General features: G+C 36.0%; 1 protein-coding gene and 1 long non-coding RNA gene across 10 annotated transcripts in view; one reads left to right on the forward strand and one right to left on the reverse strand.

Moving 5' to 3' along the window:
* Positions 1-796, reverse strand: part of nav2b (neuron navigator 2b) — a 159,156-nt gene extending 158,360 nt beyond the window's left edge. For all 8 annotated transcript variants that reach the window (XM_087311985.1, XM_087311984.1, XM_087311981.1 and 5 more), the window contains exon 1: positions 674-796. The gene's annotated coding sequence lies outside the window, so the exon portion shown is untranslated. The remainder of the gene's footprint in view (positions 1-673) is intronic.
* A 677-nt stretch (positions 797-1,473) lies between these two features.
* LOC137489336 (uncharacterized) lies at positions 1,474-4,327 on the forward strand. Of its 2 annotated transcripts, XR_015526358.1 has the most exons (6): positions 1,474-1,522; positions 1,843-1,949; positions 2,921-3,011; positions 3,189-3,274; positions 3,639-3,681; positions 3,779-4,327. It is a non-coding gene; the product is annotated as an uncharacterized LOC137489336 (long non-coding RNA). The 2 variants fall into 2 exon arrangements; XR_015526359.1 differs by lacking the exon at positions 1,474-1,522 and having other exon boundaries at positions 1,943-2,581.
* Positions 4,328-21,644: the final 17,317 nt, after the last annotated feature.

Here is a 21,644-nt window from a genome sequence, read left to right on the forward strand (position 1 = left end):
AGTTACAAATATAAATCGTTGTGCCCATATGGTACGTCATGATAATTAAAATGTTTTAGCCTATTTAAAATCTGCTTTCCTGTTTTATTGAACGCAAAAGTCTAAATGTGCGAATTTAAACCAACTTTACCTCAATGAAAAACAGATATATTTATAATTATTCAAAATGAATCAACAAAGTTATAATAACTTAAAAAGAGATAATTTCATAATATTTTAATTGACTAAAACATCTTGCTTACAATTGAGTAAAACCGTGCTGTTTCAGCAAGTATCAAAACTTTGTTCAAATCCCTAAAATAATCTTTTTAATATTTTAGTTGTTACGCTGAATTTACTTGGTGTCTCTGTAATAACACTGTTCACTTCAGAAAAGACTAATTACACACTGTAATGTGCAGGAAACTACACATTTTTAGCTTCTTTTTGATACTTGAGAACTTTTTTTTTTTGCCTTGATCCCTTTACACTTTTAATCATATGCAGAATGTATTTTAATCGTTTAAACACTTTCATTGCTCTTTCAGATTACCTCAAACACCGTTTCAGATGTTACATTTACTTACAATACCGCAAACTCGGTCAGCCTTTCACTCAGAGAACTAGAGCAGGTAAAAGTAAATTTACCGCATTCTGATACCCCATTCAGTTTATAAAAAAAGAGTTAACTCACTTTTACTTCTGTCGGTGCTGCACGCGGAGCCGGTTGAAAAGTAGCGGCGTTGTTTATGACGTCATGCCCAAACCAAGAGAAAACCCTCAACGCCTCCCCGAAAGAGTTTCCCCAGGAGCAACTGAGGTCTTTCTCCTGGACTCCAACGTTTGTCTTCACCCCAGGAACTCTCTTCATGAAGAATGTGTACGCCATCTAGAGGAGACAATTCAAATCATTACACTGACTAAAGTAATTCACACTCATAATTCAGCTTAAATTTATGACTGAAGGGAAGTATTGACAACAGAAAATCACTCAAACTTTTGCACTCCTATTTCTTACAAAAAGTACAGACGATTAAACAAAAGGTCTTTATGCCCAAGGACTGCACTTGTTAATTGACAGCAGTGACCTGACAGTGAGAACTTAAAGGGATAGCTCTGATTTCTGAGAAAGCATAACAATTTAATAATGTGCAACAAAATAGAGAGAGCTTTGCTGATGAGTTCGGTTTTATTTGCCTACTACAATACTGACTCCTCACTAGAAAAGCCGTCAAAATTAGAAATTGTTGATTAAAAACATAAATTTACACATAAAAGACACTTGAGTAGCCGACAATAGCCTATGGTATACTTCCCCTACACAGCAAATTCATCAGAGTTAAATTCTCGGTGTTGAAGCATTTCAGAGTAAAGTGTTGACGTTAAAGAGTTAGATTTTGATAAATTAATATAATAAGAGTTAGAATTGATTTTATTCAGTGCGAAATCAAGGAGTTATCTTTTCAACACTTGGTGGTGTTATTTCCAACATCCGGGAATTCATGCAGCCCCAGTCACTGAAGAATTTTCCAGACGCCATTTGGTGAGTCAAACTACCTAAATGTTGGTATTTTACTGACTTTCTTTAAGGAAATACAGTTGTAAACATATTGTTAAGTTAATAACTTTAGAATGGAGTGACAATTTTAAACTTCTGCGGTTCATTCATGGTCGTTTGTGTATCTAGCTTAACTGCATTACTATTGACTTCTTTTCAAGAATGTTTTTATATATGCTCACGCATACAAAGTGCATAAAAACATCAAATGTACATGTTCAACACATTTCTGTCACGCTTAATGCCATTTTGTGCGTTGTTACCCATCTGTAAAATAAAATTGACACTTCTCCTTTAATTCGAAGCAAACTAGCGAGGGAATCCCCGGAGCCGCCTAGCCTACTCTGCCCGGATGCTAACGGCAACACAGGACGGTTTCCATAAGCTCCGGAGAGTTTCTAAAACATATCTGGTGAGTAAATGAACATATGCTTACTTGTAAAAGGCTTCCTAACTAAAACATATGATTGTTTGTTATTCGTGTACGTTAATTTGGTTATTTTAAACACCGCGGCCCTTTTAAACTGGTTCATTCGTGGCCGTCCATATACTGTTAGTCCATAGACTCGTGTGATAACGTACGCTTGAATTATATTAAGTGTTGACAACCATTAAAGTCGGAATGTTAACATTAATGTCTTTAAATGACCGCGTTTGCACTTTCTCAGACATTTAACGTTACAGAAGTCTCCCGGAAGTTGCGGGACTAACGTTAACATTATCCCGCAAATGCACAGAGACTCCCAGATGCCCAAGTAGATGCCCGCAAATGAATGATAATCTCCCGGAAAGCGCGCGTCTCCCGCCTGGTCATTAAACACTTTGCACACCCCTCTCCACCGCATCCCTCCCAGCTCTTTAGGTACGTCGCGCGCAAGTCACCCCCACCGCTCTTTAGGTACGTCGCGCGCAAGTCACCCCCACCGCTCTTTAGGTACGTCGCGCGCAACTCATTGCTCTTCAGGTACTTATCTCTCCCGCTACCTCCCGCAAATCAACTCTGTATCCCCCGAAAATGACTTCTCCCAACTCGGGATGTCTGACGTAAGTAAGTTAGGCTATTTCTGTAGTCAGGAACATCTTAGTCAAGCTTTTTCTCCAGCATGATATTGTGCTTAAAACTATAGGCTAAACTTAGCATGTACTGTACACAACATTTCCGTTTTATTAAAGACAATTTAGTGCGTTGTAATCAACTGATTCAAATTTGAGCAGCCTAATGATGATACAGATTTGATTTGTAGATTTATTATCAATAATCATCATCTGAATCAAAAGATATCTGAAAAAGTGTGAGGCATACTTTGTGATGTTCATCTCTCTTTTTTTATCTGAAGGCTATGCATATGTGTTAAATACTAATGTGTTGTTGTTTTTTAACAGCCACAGTTCTCTATACAATAACACAACCCTGTGACGGTGGCTGATAAGAGACGGATGGTGTATTTTTATTTTTGTGGTGATGATAATGAAGGTATGTTTGATAAAGTTCTGTATTTATTTTCACAATAACCTGAGAGGGTATTAGAGCATTAGAGAATAACAAATGACATGAAGGTGATAAGTTTTGTATTGTGGGTGAACTGTTACTTAAATAATGTTTTGCTCTTTGCTTTGCACTTTTCCTCTTCTGCTTATCCTAATATTTTAGATTATATTTGGACCTGAAACATCTGCTAGACTCCAGGAAAGGTGGCGTCAATACTGGACCTGAAAGGGCCTAGCAAGTTGAATCTGGTAAAGAAACACGCACGCGCACACACACACACACACACACACACACACACACACACACACACACACACACACACACACACACACACACACACACACGCATGCACACGCTTACAGAAAACTGTAAGTTTATAAATATTTTTTACACTGTGGCCAATATTTTGGGGAAGTCAGCATCACTAAATGATATAAAAGATTTTCAGCTCCTCTAAATTTTGCTCCAAGTGTTGTGTTAAATTCAGGATTCTGGACAGACAGCTGCCTGTTTTTCCAGTTCTAGTCATAGTGGTTAACCTAATTGTTTTTGGAGATCCAACAGTGATGTATGTGTTTTTTCTACTTTTCCATATCCTGTCACCTCAACCAGCTGGGAGAGTCAAGTTGTGGATCATCATGAAGATTTTCAAAAGGTGAGTTTAGATTTCTTGAATGTTTTATTTACTTTAAATGTTCTTTTAAATATATCATAGAATTTGATTGCAATTTGTTTTCAAACATTTTTCTTAGTCATGCTGGAGTCTTGAAGAGTTCTTAGATGAGCATCACCCTATATCCGTGCATCAGGAACCACCAGACGAGCGATCAGCAGCTACTACATCGTCATGGATAAAAAGGTCATCCTGTGGCTGGGAAGCACTTCATTCACAGGACATGCTTGATGAGGTTTCCTAGCTCCAGTTTGTTTTCACACAAGTTTACAGCATTTATACCTTCATTTAAACTGCTGTGTTTGATATGGAGGACCAAGGAAACACCAGAAGTGAAAGATTTGCAAGCCAAGTTGTTTAAAATGTGATTTCATAAGAAAACTATGCGTTCAGAAGAAAACTATGAGTGACGATATACTGAACTTTCAAATTGCTCTGATGAAACATCAAGTTTGGACCAAAGGACTGAAACAGCCTTTTTGAGCACTGGTCATACATATTTTGTTGATACTGTCTGTACTAATAAAACATTTAAAGCATATTTGACATTGTTGCATTTTAAAAACTGAATGAATTGTTGAAGTGGTGAATGTTTTCAAATAAAATGTTTTTTCTTTTGTAATTTAAAGTCTATTTGACCTTTTTACCATATTTACACTCAAGAGAGTTGAATAAAATAATATATTACACCAGGCGGTGTTAAATATAGTTAAATTTTTTAACTCTGCCCAGAGTTAAAATTAACCCTTACTTCGGTGTCAATGTGCCAACCCTTTTGAAAGTGTTGATTTAACTCTGTTTTGAGTGGACCCCATGAGACACTTTCAAAGTGTTGAAATTAACACCCATAGAGTTGTTTTGGGTCCCCATATTTTGCTGTGTATCTCTGCCCCCTCACGTTCATGTCTGTAAAATCTATACTGTCCTATACAAATGAAGGTGAAAACCCCTAAAAAAAAATTAAATATTTAAAAAAGATGCTCCAGCTGTGCCCCTTGAAAACATGTTTTTTTTTTTTTACCTTAAATGTCAGAAATATAATGATTGTGAAATTTTAAAGGTAGCAAATGACACACCTATGCTGCCTTCAGAATTTGATCAGAAGAAGGTTCATCCTGAGTCAGAAAGTGAAATATAATTTGGACTTGGATGTGCCTTGATGCTTTTTTTTTTGGCTCAATAAGCTGTTGGACTCTGCCAAAATTAATAGTCATAACTTATATGATTGGTCTTGGGGGAAAAAAACCATCCTTTTTCATCCACAGCCTCGACAAACAGTGTTTAATGGCATGTAACAAACATCATAAATGTACATTACTCAAAAACGTATCCAAAAGTGCAAAACTATTTATTTGACAAATTAATATTGTTTTGAGAAAATAATTTATTAATTTTCCTTCAGTTTGGTTTCTATTTTAGAGGTTGCTGCAGCGGAATAATTCAAAAATAATAAAATGTAATTATTTTTAAATCAACGTTTTGTGTTACTTTGTGTTTTTTGTTGAGCTTTTTTTTTATTGTGATTTTGCTTTTTCATTTCATGTAGATTTCTAAACTTTTTTTTTTTATTAATTCATTCATTTTCTTTTCAGCGTAGTGCCTTTATTAATCTGGGGTTGCCACAGCGGAATGAACCGCAAACGTATCTAGCATTTGTTTTACGCAGCAGATGCCTTTCCTGCCACAACCCATCACTGGGAAACACATGTACAATTTAGCTTACCTTATTCACCTATAGCGCATGTCTTTGGACTGTGGGGAAAACCGGAGCACCCGGAGGAAACACACGCAAACATAGGGAGAACATGCAAACTCCACACAGAAACACCAACTGACCCAACCGAGGGTCAAACTAGCAACCTTCTTGTGAAGCAATCATGCTACCCACTGCACCACCGTGAAGCCCACAAATTTTTCAGCATATAATAATATTTTAATTTTAGTTTGTAATAAAAAACAGAATTGAACTTGTGCTCACAGTGAACAGTTATGAGTAGGGCCAGACAGAATCTGCAGACATTTTTTGAATTCTGTAAACAAATCTGCGGATTAATGCGGAATGATTTTGGCAGTATCATAAAAAAAACCTAATATTTGAAATAAAAAAAACAATCCCTTTTAAATTTTTATTTAATGTTTACAATGCAAATCCAATTAGATCCACTTATTTGGTAAACAAAGCAAGTTTCATATTTCCTTCATTCATTTTTTTTTGGCTTAGTCCCTTTATTGATCTAAAGTTGCCACAGCGAAATGAACCGCCAACTTATCCAGCATATGTTTTACGCAGCGGATGCCCTTCCAGCTGCAACACATCTTTGGGAAAGTTTCTCTCATAATATATATACTAAAATATTACTTTACAAACTGTATTGTAATTAAATCATATGTACATTTTCAAATTAGTCAATAATAAAACTGAAATTAAATTCAAAATTAAATAAATATTAATTTACAAATATCTACACAAGTACATAAATATACTCAACGATGGGCTTAAAATCTGCAGAAATCTGCTCATTTCTGTGCACGCAGATTCCGGGTGGGCCTTGTCATGAGTTATAAATATCTACAGTATATTGTCTAAACCAGGGGTGTCAAACTCAGTTCCAAAAGGGCCGAAGCTCTGCACAGTTTAGTTCCAACCCTGCTCCAACACACTTACCTGTATGTTTCAAACAAGCCTAAAGGACTCAATTAGTTTGATCAGGTGTGTTTAATTAGGGTTGTAACTAAACTGTGCAGAGCTGCGGCCCTTTTGGAACTGAGTTTGACACCTGTGGTCTAAACGTAAAGCAATTTTAATTGAAATTTATTTGAATTAACGTTTCTATTTTGTTATTAATGATTTAATTTTTTAAGGAATTAATTGTGCTGTTTTCATGATATACAGCAAGAGGCGCCAGAGAGCTAGACAGCCAAACAGATATATACAATAAATCACATTTATAATTTAACAAAATAGACACACAGACACACCAATTGGCTTGACTCTTACATTTTAAGCATAATAAATCAATATAACTTTTTTTTTTTTTTTTTAAGAAAAGAAAACATCTTGTCACTAAATGTCTGATAATATCACATACAGTTATCTCATTGAGAAGGCGTTAATTAGGCAGGGAGATGTGAGTAAACTTTATTTTTAATTAAGCTCAGCAACAGCCGCTTTCAGGGCTGGTAATGGGATTTGGGTCATCGTCACTCAGATTAAAGGTTTAATTTGTGGATTAGTGCATGAGGACAGAGAGGAGGTGTCATGTTTACTCGTGGCTTTCTGAAGATCCATCATCTGTGATCTTGAACATGAATCCTCTATTCAGAGCTGCCTGAATTCTGCAGAATTAGCCTGACTGTGTGATCAGATGGCCTGAAATCCCACATAATAAATATTCACATCTTTGGCCTTATTTCTAGGCCTGTGGGATTTTATGATTACTGAGGTTATGAATTTTAAAACCTTAATTTAATTAACTTGTTTTATTATCAATAATCTTTAAAAGCAGATATACAGACTTATAAAGCTTTATTGCTTTTATTCACATTATACGTCACCAAATCGTAAATAAACTCTTATTTCATATGATTCAAATGATTGCTGTCAGTTATTTCTATGTACAAATTTGTTTTGGTCTTATTAACAATAGTGAGACACCAGAATGTCCCATTAGTCAAAAGTAAAGCACAAAGGGGAAAACATTTATTTGCATGGAAATATGCATACTCACTCATGTACAAGAAATGACAGAAGTGTTTGATGGACAGTCCATCCGACTCGATTTCCCTTGCCTGCACTCTAATGCTGTACAATTATGGAAATGATCTGGAAGGTAATTTCAGGGGTGAAAAAAAGAGGGGTAACTGCATCTGTGCTCAGCATCTTAAAGCAACTGTAGGCTACCAAATGCATAACCTTGCCTAGCTGTTATGGTGATTTATAATTTGCTATAATTCATGATTTTTATAAGGATATTGCTTATGGAACATTTCAGTTGGAAATTTATTGCAGTTGTCTACTTTTGTTCTTATATTATAAAAATAGGTTGTAAACAATGAAAAATAAACATTAATTCAATCTAATTTAATTCATGCTTATTGATATAGCACTTTTACAGTGTAGACTGTGTCAAAGCAGCTTAACATAGAAGTTCTATTAAACTGAAACAGTCAATCCAGTTTTTAGAATTGAGGTTCAGTTTAGTTCAGTTCAGTGTGATTTAATTTTCACTGCTAAAAGTCCAAACACTAAAGAGCAAATCCATCGATGCGCAGCTCTACAAATCCCAAACCAAGCAAGCCAGTGGCGAGGAACAAACTTCACCAATTGACGAAAGAAAAGGAAAATACCTTGAGAGAAACCAGGCTCAGTTCAACCATTCCTAATCTGGGCAAACATTAATAAACTTTTACTCGTTTAGCTCCTGAAAGACTTACTTAAGTGAATAATTCAATGACTTGTTCACATAGAAAGGCTGTGTTCCATTTTGAATGACCCATCTCTATGTTCAATCCTGTTAAAGAGTTTTTACTAATATTGCCAAGTCTATGGTTTTCCAATAGTATCTAGCTGCAGGCTTGCACATGCAAGCTGAGATAAGCAGTCTCAGACGCATGCACTTATTAGTGATGGGTCGGTTTTGAACCATTTGTTTCTTTTGAACAAATCTTTTATGTTACTCGAGAATGATGAGTCCTGTTAGGAATTGATTCGTTCATTCATGTATGCACACATTTGTGCAGGTGGAGTAGAAGATAAGTTCATTTTTGGAGTCCTCTATTGGGTTTGAGTCATTTGTTGTTCACATGAGAGACAGAAGCCAATCATATGCATTTAGAGCTGAAAACAGATTTGATCCGTTCATTTCTTGAGTCCTCGGTTTTGAATCATCTCTTTATATTCTGTCACATAATGAACGAACCACTCAAAAACCAGAAGACTCAAAAGGTGAACTGATCATGGGTGTTTCCGGCTCAGACTGTGAGCAGTGGTTAAGCTTTTATTTTTATTTTATTATTTTCTTTCATTGGCTTCAAAAACAGTTACAGAATCTTAGAACATCAGAGAAAAATGAAGCTGTTGTTACAATCTGCATTATACACTTTAAAGAAGAGAGACAGAAGAGAAAAAAATGAAAACATATAAAATTAATAAAGTAAAATTTTAAAAAATTAAAAAAGAGACCAGAGAAGAAATTATATAAGGTTATACATTGAAAGCCATTTTTAGTAATTTATTTATTTATTATTAGTTAAGCTTATATGCGACTGTCAGTGTCAGGTGAATGAACAACTTAAATTTGAATACATGCCAGAAGATGTGAGCAGAGCTAATCATAGATAAAACAGCAGGTAAACAATAAAGGATTATTTTCTCGTTCTTAGTTGCATTGCAGTGTACAGTAGTGTCCTCGTTATAACTTGTATGTAGTAGTGTGATCAACGTTTGGGCAAGTAGTAGATGTATTTGGAAGCTTCTTGTAACATTTTAATGTTATTTTGGCAAATTGAACGTAATGACTCAAAAACTGATTTGTTCATCCCGACGAACAAAACTCAAAGGTCCAAGTCAGTAAAATGATCCGAACTTCACATCACTAGCACTTAATAAAGCTAGTGACGTCACTGTGAGGGGTAGGGGCGAGGTCAGGAGTAATTTTACACAGTTTAATCCAAGATCTACCCAGCAAATGTACAGGTTTTATCATGCAGAACTGCCATTTATTTTTCTTTTTTTTTTTTAATACCTAGGGAAAATTTCTCAAAAGCTATGATTGAAAGTTCCAATGAACTCTGTTGTAATGAAAGAACATGTAGTTGCTTTTGAGAAAAACACCTCAGAGCAGAAGCATCAAAAGAGGACCAGAGGAAATCTGTTAAAAACTCAAAAACAATCATGGTAGCAAAATATCCATCACCCATACCATCCTTCGTAATTACGGGCACTTTTCTCAGAAGTGTCCTATGTGCCAAGTTTTGACCACTTAGGGGCTGAATGACTTTTAACATGACTTTTATGTGATTAAAGTTAAGACAATGTTAACTAGCCACTGGTAATATCATCAAAAAAACAACATTACTCCTGTTGTGCTACGCCGTGTTGCTATCAGATAACACAGTCATCGTGCCAACATACTACTGTAAACGGAAGCTCACAAAATTTGTCTCTGAGTTCTTCTGGTTGGTCCACTGATTTGGGAATGACATTGAGGAGTGGGCTGAATGTTAAAAGCTGAAATTAATTTGACTTGACATGGCGTTTAAAAAACGAGGCACAATTCTGAAGTGCAGATCTTTTGGAAAATGTACAGTCCATGATACCACAGGAAAGCAGTGAATCACAAATGTGATTGATCATATAACAGGATGTACTGTAGTATGCTCAAATTTCATAGATCAGAGTGCATAGGGCCCAAAGGTTAAATTGACCCACAAGAGCCCTAGACAAGATTTTTACAGACTGTGCTATTTAGTGAGAGATGCAGACCAGAAACCTGTGCATATGTTTTTTTAGGAAAATGGCTGCAAAATAGGTTTTAAACCAAGCATACAATACAATGCAGTATGTTGTATTGGAATATAGATAATGGAATGTCTAGGATGGCACTGTAAGTCTTGGAGGACTTGCAAGCACACTATTTAAAGTTGAAACGATAAATGGAACATCTTTTGGTTTTGTGGACTTGACAAGCTCATGCATATGGTGGCCATTGTAAGTCTGCACTCTGCAGGACTGCAGAAGCACATCAAGTATGTCATTTCGGGTGAGGGCCAATCGGTGGGCGGGTCAATCGATGCTTTTAAAAACACTATTGGCTGGATTAGGGTAGAAGGAGGGTTGGTCAGTCGATCGGTCAGTCAGTCAGTCGACAGCGGCCTCTGGTGGTCTCTGGTAAAAACAGAAGGCACGAATGGCACTAGCCAGAGAAATTTGAGATCTTAAAAAGCGCACACAGCGGCCTCTGGTGGCTTCACAAAAAAAAATGAGCAAAAAATAAAAAACGTAGCTCATTCATTTATTTTTTTGTCGGCTTAGTCCCTTTATTAATACGGGGTCGCCACAGCGAAATGAACCGCCAACTTATCCAGCAAGTTTTTATGCAGCAGATGCCCTTCCAGCCGCAACCCATCTCTGGGAAACATCCACACACACATTCACACACACTCATACACTACGGACAATTTAGCCTACCCAATTCACCTGTACCGCAAGTCTTTGGACTGTGGGGGAAACCGGAGCACCCGGAGGAAACCCACACGAAGGCAGGGAGAACATGCAAACTCCACACAGAAATGCCAACTGAGCCGAGGTTCGAACCAGCGACCCAGCGACCTTCTTGCTGTGAGGCAACAGCACTACCTACTGCGACACTGCCTCGCCAAAACGTAGCTCCTGGGGCATATTTAGCATTCTCCAGAAATGTATATAGCGGTACGTTTTCAGAATGAGCCTGGGTTAAAATCTGCTCCGGAGACGACCTCCCTCCCACCCACACATTTCTGTAGACCATCCAAGCCTCTGGGCTTTGTGCTGTGTCCTCCCTAGTCCTGCCCCCTGGAGATGCCCCTGTCTATTGGTTTAATAATATTACCTGCAAAAAAATGGAGTCTGTCTTTCTGAAACCCGCCAACACAGACAACCAGAGTGATGGGAACAATAAAGTACTCCTAGTGATGTATACTCTCAGTGTTGCTGAATAAATTGCATATTAGCTCTCTTGGAACACCAATCAGGTTTGGGAACTGGAATGGTTGCATAATAAGGAACAGAGGCTTTGGATGGTTTGTTATTGCTTGAGGCAAACTCTGTATGACCGCCACCGAACAACATACTTATTTCGCAGGTGGAACACAAAGCACCCTTTGCTTTGTCTCATTCCACCCAAAATTCATGAGGCCACTTTGAGCGACGGCCACGGAGAGGGATGGCCATAAAATCTGTCCCGTTATCGTTGTTTTTATGACACAGGAAGAGAGTTTGTCACTGATGTGAAATTGAATACCATAATTCCTCAAACAAAGCTCCTGCCTGTGCTGTCAGCAAGTCGCGATGAGGCAGTTCATTCGCTGCTACGCCAGTGCGAGCACATAATAACCCGACAGTTGTCAGCGGCGCCCGGAAATTTATGACACAAAAAGATGCATATCATTGCAGTAATCTCTGCTGCTTCGCAAGCTCCCCACTTGAAACACATATTAGAAGCAAGGCATTAAAATTCATGAAGGCTCTCTGTGGTCCTAAACGCGTGCGGTCTGGACGTATTTACATGTGACAGAAGATGTGATAGTGTTTAACAGAATTCAATTCTTTAATTTCAGCAAATAGTAAGTACGTCTGTCCTCTGTGGGAGAAGTGTAACCTTTGATAAACCTGCTTTGGCAACGTTGGTGATTGACGATAGAAGACTTAATTGAATCAGAGGCTGAGGGAGACAGAACTCTTGAGATGACAGGAAGGGTGGGAACGAGGTTGAGGTCTAAATAAGCTCTTTATCGAGATGTGACGTTCTCTCTCATTCTATGTAGCGCACAGAAACAAGTCAGTGTATCATAGCATTGAGGACAAGGGTATAGCAAGGCCAGAGAGACGCCAATCAATACTTCATTTGCTGGGCAAGATTTACTTTCTGCTGCCTTATCAAACCCATCAAATGTTGTGGAAATGGGATGGAAAATCTGAAAACCTCCCTTTAAGAGCTTTAATTTTCCCAAGACATGATCAATGTCTTTAAGGGCACAGGCCCATTATAAATTAAGGCGCATTTGTGAAATGAAATCCTATAAATGTATAAACTGCATTTTTACACCTAAGTAAATAATATTTTTTGGGGGAAAAAAAACATTCACTGCTATTTAGCTGTTTTTGGTAATTGCTGGATTTAATGGAGGTAGAAGGGGAAAAAAAACAAGCCATTGATGAATATCCTACTTAACGTAACCCATTAGTCTCATTTGCAGGAAAAAAAATTCTGAATAGTGATGGTTGCAGGTCAAGGTTTTAGTGTTTTAAAATATATATTTTATGAAGTTTTCCAGTGCAAAACTCATCTCAACATTGCTAGATTTTTGTCTGTGGATGCTAGGACAACACTATGCAATTTCTATGGTGTTTTATGTTGTCTCTAGGTATTGTGTTTGTAATTTATTATAGATATATACACTAGATGTCGCATACGAACCCCGAGCATGCGTCAATACTGCTGCCACAGTTGTACAGTGCTCCCAGAACAAATGTCAATAAATTTAATATATAAAAAATTTTTTTGAGGTGGTACTTGTTGAAAAAAGTTTGAGAACCACTGAACTAAGCAATGCATGTCTTCAATGGACCATTCGCTAAGCCCCGCCCTCCTTAGTTACTGTTGCTACGCCTGTCAAGCTTTCCTGCCTGGCACAGCTTTTTCAATGTGTGTGCGCCGGTGTCAGACATTGCCAGGGATATAATGTCATTTTTGGCGAACAGGTGAGATATCCGAGAAAGCCAAACAAAAAAGGACTGCAGTATGCACTACAGGAGTATATTCACCACACAATAGGCAGCCAATTAGAGAATAAATCAATAAAAAATTGAAGCTAGCTTAGCCAAGCCGCCTCATACGCTAACCATACAACAGCTTAGCTCAGTGAAATTTAAAAATAATCTAATAATAACAAATGAAACCGTGATTTCTCTATTTTAGCCAAAAAGCCTGGTGGATTAATTGTTGTGCAATGAAATATAGCGTCACTAACAGAAGAGAAAACACGCATGACAGAGCTTTTACATAGTTCTTTCATAGATAGAACAGCCAGATAGGGAAAGTGATGGATTTGTGGGTAATATTAGCATCATTGACCATAACAATGTACTGTAAGTTCCCTATTACTGTCAGTATGTTTGTGTGCTCTTTATAAATGACTGAAAAAACAGCTGCTGGTAAAGTATATTGATCGCAAGTGCTCAGTTTGTGATCATATCTCGGTTTTGTTCTGTTGATTTTTAATTTCAAATATTCGTAGCTTGAAACAGATGGAAATATAAAGTTCAGTAAAGTTAGCAACAGATTCGCAGATTCACATTTTCTGGATCAATAACTCGTGTCATTATGAATTATTCGCTATTATTAGTATGACTAGCGTTACTAACGTTATGGCGAAGGCTTAAATGGAGCATTACTCACAATATCGAGCGAAAAAAATAAGACCACTGTGAAACAGAACCAGCTTTTTGTTTTTGTAGGAAACACAGTTTAGAGCAGTTTAGGGTAAAAGGTGTGTGAGTTATTGCCGTCTGTCTATCACTGAATGTGTCAGGAATATCAAAACAAAACAAACTTAGCTCCGCTCCTTTAGCACCCCGCACACAGCTTGATCCACGCTGGCATTTCTCCTCTTGGGTTTTAGGTTTGAAAAGGGAAAAAATTCCACCATCCCGTCCAAACTTTAAGGATACCGGGTATCAGATTTGCACAATCCATATGCACTCGCTCGAGAAGCTTGACAGAGCTCCTGCGCATAGCTACAGTTGCTAAGCCACGATTGGTGGGTGGTGGTTTTTGGGCGTGGCTTAGCGAAGGGTCAATTTGGCCGGATGCTGTGAATGTTTGTTAGGGTGTTACTATGTAGGGTAAAGTCTAAATTGGATATGCGGCCGGCCGGAAGTGCGATATGCACATTAATAAAGCAGCATTTTTTTATGACAATGTATTACAATAATTAATATTTTTACAGTACTGTGAGGGTTGGGTTTAAGGTTGGGGTGGGGGTAGGTGTTAAAAAATACATTTTATTGGGTAATTTAATAGATAACATAACTAATACTCGGTACAACTACAGTTTTTACATTATTGTGACGGTTGGGATTAGGGTTGGGGTGGGGGTAGACGTTAATAAAATACAGCAAATGAGAAATTTAATAAATAATACAAATAATTTGCGTTAACTTCCGACCGCAAACGTATCCGCTCTAGCAACAACCACTATGTAGTTGCTACACTGTATAAAAATCCTGGTTGCCTTACATTTGTAAGCTGAATCAAATTAACTTTATGAGTCCATTGAACTTATAATATATTATGAAAAATGGACTTAAAACAGCTTGCATAACTAAAAAATATAAGTTAGAATGTGATTGACTGTTAGTTTAAAAAGTTACAATGAACTAAAAAAAATAAGCTGTCATGATTAATCGACCATATAATTTTTTACAGGGTAGGGCATTGCTAGATTATTTTAGATGATTTCTAGAATATGGATTTAAATGTTTTGAATAAACTATGTAATGCTTGTCTTTATTATGCCAGGATTTTGTGAGTATTTGTTTGGGTGTTGCTATGCAGCTGCTAGGGCATTTCTAGAGTATTTTAGATGATTTCTAGAATACTGATTGACATGTTTTGAATAAACTAATATGTAATGCTTGTCTTCACTTCCAGGACGCTGTGAGTGTTCATTACGATGTTGCATTACAGTTGGCTAGGGCATTGCTAGAATATTATGTGCGTCTGAAGAGCTTATAAGTCAGCTTTAAGCTAAACTGTTAGTATTTATGAGAGCATATGCAGATGATAGGATATTTTGGGTGGTTGCATGGACGTTTCTATAATATTTGCTGGGGTCATCGCAATATTATACTCCTAATACCGGGCAACTAGCTCTCTGCTACTCTCATATGGTTTCCCACTGAAGCTAAGCAAGGCTGTGCCCGGTCAGTACCTGGATGGGAGAACACATGGGAAAGCTAGGTTGCTGCCAGAAGTGATGGGAGGCCAGCAGGGGGCGCTCAACCTGCAGTCTGAGTGGCTCCTAAAGCCCCAGTATAGTGAATGGGACTCTATACCGCTCAGTGAGCGCTGTCTTTTGGATGAGACATTAAACCAAGGTCCAGACTCACTGTGGTTGTTAAAAATCCCAAGATGTCCTTCCAAAAAGAGTAGGGGTTAAACCATGGCATCCTGGCCAAATTTGCCCACTTCCATCATGGCCTCCTAACCATCCCCATTTCATAATTGACTCTATCACTCTGTCTCCTCTCCACCAATCAGCTGGTGTGTGATGTGCAGTCTAGCAAAATATGGCTGCTGTCACGTCATCCTGGTGGATGCTGCACACTGGTGCAGGATGACGAGAGACCCCCAATGTGTAAAGTGCTTTGAGTGTCCAGAAATGCGCTGCATAAATGTAGGGCATTAGTATTGTTGTTAGGGTGCTGTGGGTAAATTCACAACATTGTGAGTTTAGACACCCTAATCCTTAGGATGAGCAATAATAGTTTTTGAAATGATCTAAATGGCACATTGGATGGGTCTGGTATCTGAAATGTAGCAATATATAAAAGCTAAAGGGAATTTCTTCTCATTGTTAGCATTAAAAATTGAGTAATCCTACTTCTTTACACAGCCAAAGAAAACAGCAGCCACGGTACTGTACATGCCAGCTTGGTCAGTCATCGGCGTGTTTATCCACGATCAATAACTGTACATTGATCATTGGAGTTCCTATGACCCTCATTCATCCAGTACAGTCCCCTTGACAATACACACATCCTGCTGTTTTGACTTACATGCCGAAAACGCACATTTACTATTGACGGCATGTCATTCGCAATGACTGACAGCTGCGCTTGAGAAAAGCCCTTTCTGTTCTCATTCATTGGAATAGCCAAATGCCCCATTATTATACTTCTCAGACCTCCAGTAATTATCGAAAAGGTCAAAGGGCACCAGGCCTTCCTCCTCCGAGGGGGTTAAACGGCATGCCGGAGTATCAAAGACCCAGGAAGTGACAGCACCATGTCACCTTTGACACAATGACAAATATTCATGTTCATGAAAGACGCATAAACTGGGTTGCACAATCAATAGAGCAGTCAATGACAGACATATTCACATTTCATATTTAGCATTGGTTGAGTCCAGTATGAGGTCAAATATACATTTCTGTCCACCTACTTAGCATGCATTATGAGAATAACCTTGGTTAAATTTTAAACAATCAGTGAAGTGGTTAAAAAAACTGCTGGGCATTATGAGATGTCATTATTCTCCTCACAGCAACTTATTGGAATTAACTAATACCATCAACAATACATAAATATTCTAAAAACTTGAAAGGGGTCTTTCTGCTGCAACATTACAATTTTATTTTCAATATCACTGTACCATAGGGAATAAAAAGGAAAATATTGTATGTTATTGTTTGTGGTACTAGTGTCACACAAATTACCAAGCGTGATGATATTTTCAAGGTAAAAAAACAACAACAACAACAAAACGACAAAACGCTGAATGTACATCTCACTCAGTTTTTAATAGATACATGGTTTATATGAAAATATTTATTTTATTTTATCTATTTTAATAAGGATATTTTAATTTAAGTAAATTTTAATCAAAAAAGTTAAGCAGGACATTTTAATTTAATTATATGTCATTTTAATAAGGGCATTTTATTAATAATAATTACATTTTATTTATTTTTATGAGGATATTTTAATTTAATTTAATTATATTTCATTTTTAATAAGGACATTTTATTTTATTTACTTACATTTTACTTTATATTTTAATAAAGATATTTTAGCTTATTTTCATTTTATTTAATTATTTTTATTTTAATAATGACATTTTAATTCAATTTTAATTTAATATTTTGTAATAAGGACATTTAAATAAAATGTAATTACATTTCATTTTTAATAAAGACATTTTTCTTTTATTTTCATTTTTTATAGGGACGTTTTAAATTAATTACATTTTTTTATAAGGATATTTAAATTTATTTTAATTTAATTTGATTTAATTATTTTTAATAAGGACATTTTTAATTTAATTCACTTACATTTTATTTTATATTTTAATAAGGATTTTTAAATTTATTTTAATTTTATTAATTTTTTATTTTAATATGGACATTTTAATTTAATTTTAATTAAATATATTTTTAAAAAGGACATTTTAATTTAATTTAATTACATTTCATTTTTAATAAGCACATTTCAACTTAATTGTATTAGTTTTTATTTTTTAATAAGGAGACTTTAAATTAATTATATTTTTTGTAATAATATTTTAATTTAATTACAATTCATTTTTAATAGGTACAATTTAATTTACTTACATTTTCTTTTATATTTTAATAAGGATATTTTAATTTAATTTAATTACATTTTAGTTTATTTAAATGGGGACATTTGAATTTAATTTTAATTTAATATGTTTTTTAATAAGAACATTTAATTTGATTTGTAATAAGGACATATCAATTTAATCAAATTGTTTTTAATAAGGATATTTTAATTTCATTTAATTACATTCTTAATAAAAATATTTTAATTTACTTTAATTTAATTTTAATAAGGATATTTTAATTTTATTTAATATTTAATAAGGATATTTTAGTTTTATTTAATTACATTTTATTTTATTTTAATGAGGGCATTTTAATTAAATATTTTTATAAGAACATTTTAATTTCAATTAATTTTTAATAAGGACATCTTAACTTAATTTAATTTAATATTTTTTAATATGAAAATTTTAAATTATTACATTTTATTTAATTTTTTTAATAAAGAAATTTTGGTTTCACCTCATTTAATATTATTTAATTTTATTAATTATTTCACCCACCTAATATTCACAGTGCATGGCAGGAAACGCAGTTGATATTAATTCAGCTGCTGTTTCATTGTGAAATGAATGCATGGTTGTAAGAAAAGAGGATCTAAGGAAGTGTGAACCTGCGCTGCCCTTTACTAATTACCAGCCTCCCTCGACTCAATTAATTTGGTAAAGGGGCGACTCCTGCAAGCTGCTGCGATTGTGAGCTCTCTGCAGGGGGACAGCAAATGCCCAGTGACCATTGGAGAAGACCCAAACCCCACTGCATTATGTGGAATTAGTGTGTATTGATTCATCCTTTCTAGATTATAGATTTGCTTCCTTATTCATTACTTTAGAGGTCAGCTAACGGTCTTTTTTTTTAAAAGTGATCTGTTTTATTGTACTGTACTTTGTTTGTGGTTTTAATCATTTAAATATAGTGTTCTATCATTTTACACTAAAAACAAACATTGGTGTACTTCAGGAACTGTTTTGTACTGCAAATTGCTAATAGATTTGACAAAAAAAATCTGCCTTATTGTTACAGCTTTATTACAAAATAGATTAAATTGATTTATTTCCTCAAAATTCTACACACAATACCCCATAATGACAATGTGAAAAAAATAGTTTTTTTAAAATTGTTAGAAATTTATCAAAAATGAAAAAGCTGAAAAATCACATGTACACAAGTATTCACAGCCTTTGCCGTGACGCTCTAAATTGAGCTCAGGTACATTCTGTTTCCACTGATCATTCTTGAGATGTTTCATCACCTGTGGTAAATTCAGTTGATTGGGCATGATTTGAAAAGGCATGCACCTGTCTATATAAGGTCCCAGGTTTGACAGTGCATGTCAAAGCACAAACCAAGCATGAAGACAAAAGAATTGTTAGACAGGATTGTCTCATGGCACAAGGCTGGGGAAGGTTACAGAAATATTTCTGCTGCTCTGAAAGTTCTAATGAATCAGCAATCCACCAATCAGGTCTGTATGGTAGAGTGGCCAGACGGAAGCTACTCCCTGCCTGAAATTTGCCAAAAGACATCTGAAAGACTCTCAGACTATAAGAAACAAAATTCTCTGGTCTGATGAGACTAAAATTGAATTCTTTGGACTGAATGCCAGGCGTTACTTTTGGAGAAAACCAGGCACCACTCATCACCAGGCTAATACCATTCATACAGTAAAGCATGGTCAGGGCAGCATTATGCTGTGGGGATGTTTTTCAGCAGCAGGAACTGGAAGACTAGTCAGGATAGAGGGAAAGATGAATGCAACAATGTACAGAGACATCCTGAATGAAAACCTGCTTCAATGTGCTCTTCACCTCAGACTCGGGCAACGGTTCATCTTCCAGCAGGACAATGACCCAAAGCACACTGCCAAAATATCAATAGAGTGGCTTCAAAACAACTCAGTGAATGTCCTTGAGTGGCCCAGCCAGAGCCCAGACCTTAATCCTATTGAACATATCTGGAGATATCTGATAATACACTGTTGCTTCCCATCCAACCTGATAGAGCTTGAGGGGTACTGCAAAGAGTAATGGGCAGAAATTCCCAAACTTGTGCCAAGCTTGTGGCATCATATTCAAAAAGACTTGTAACTTGTAATTGCTGCCATTGGTGCATCAACAAAATATTTAGCAAAGGCTGTGAATACTTCTGTACATCTGATTTCTCAGGTTTTTTATTTTTTAATAAATTTGCAGCAACTTCAAAAACTCTTTTTTCACTTTGTCATTATGGGATATTGTATGTAGGATTTTGAGGAAATAAAATAATAGTATTAAAAAAATAATAAAATAATAAAAAAGAATAATATATATATATATATATATATATATATATATATATATATATATATATATATATATATATATATATATATATATATATATATATTTATTCATTAATAAAAGACAAAGCACATTAGTTACAAGCCATGAAATAAATGGGTTTCATAGCATAGTGCAGTGTTCAACATCCGATGTAATTATTTTGGTTCATCCCGACTTATTACTAAAGAAGTATTGATCATTATCCTTCGGCTTAGTCACTTATTTATCAAGGGGTCACCACAGTGGAGTGAACCACCAACTACTTTGGCACATTTTACACAGTGGATGCACTTCCAGCATCAACCCATTACTGAAACACCCTGAAAAAACTCACATGAACATGGGGAGAAAGTGCAAACTCCACACAGAAATGCCAACTGACTCAGCCGGAACTCGAACCAGCCAACCTTCTTGCTGAAAGGCAACAGTGCTAACCACTGAGCCACTGGGCTGCATTTCAAATTTTACTTTCAGTTTTTAAAGCGTGTTCGAACATAAAACAGAGTATCTGAATAGCTCAAAACAACCAACAGCTGTATGCTACATAAGTTACAGCACATCTCCTGAGGCAGAACCATCTCAACATGAGAGGATTTGATCTCAATCCATTTACTGAGATCACGCATTGCATATTTCACGTCTTATAAAGCTATGTGCCCAACAAAAGGCACCTAGCATTGCTATAAAACAAACCAAAACAGCCAAGCAACCACCCACAACCCAATATTCCCCAAAACAAGCTGTCTTTGAATGGAAAACAGCAGTAATGATCAGACGCTTAGAACAGAAAAGAGAGCAGCGCTGCCATGCCAGACTCTGTCAGTTTAGAGCTGGATGACAGAAGGAGCGCAAGCCTGAACAGCCTGGTTGCCATGGAAGAGATTTTTTTTCTTTTTCAGCTTTGCTTTCCCTGCCTCCATCACCCTCTGTTCTTCAAAGAAAAAGCCTCTTCTCTCATTCAAACACATGCGGGTACACAAGCTCAGTCAATAATGATGGTCGTGGTCATGCAGGAATTGAAAAAGCAGATCGGTACATATGACAAAAAGACTTGGTTTGGTCAATTTCAGTTTATAGTGTCGTTACTTAATTTTATAACGTAGGAATCATTTATGGTAAGGGGTTGAATTATTAGATAATAATACACACCTAAGATGGCGTTACACATCAGGAGTGCATTATTTTTGGCAACACTTTAGTTTAAATAACAATTTACACCATTTAAAATTGGTTTATTCCATGCAAGTTTTTGTAAATTAAACAGAATTTAACTGTAATATGAACTGTATTTTACTGTAGAATAGCTATGCTACTGTATTTTAAAGTTGCATTGTAAAGATTACTGTCCCTTAAGGTAATAATATTCATACAATTCTGCAAATACATACAGCAAGATAAACGGTGCTGTAAATGTAAATACAGTATTTTACTGTAATTGATTTACAGTAAGTTACTGGCGAACTACTGCCAGTAAGTTACTGTAGATATTACAGGAAATTGTTAACAGTGTATTATTAAGAT

Source organism: Danio rerio, chromosome 25 (assembly GCF_052040795.2).
Source record: "Danio rerio strain M-AB ecotype USA chromosome 25, GRCz13ab, whole genome shotgun sequence".
Classification (NCBI taxonomy): Eukaryota; Metazoa; Chordata; class Actinopteri; order Cypriniformes; family Danionidae; genus Danio; species Danio rerio.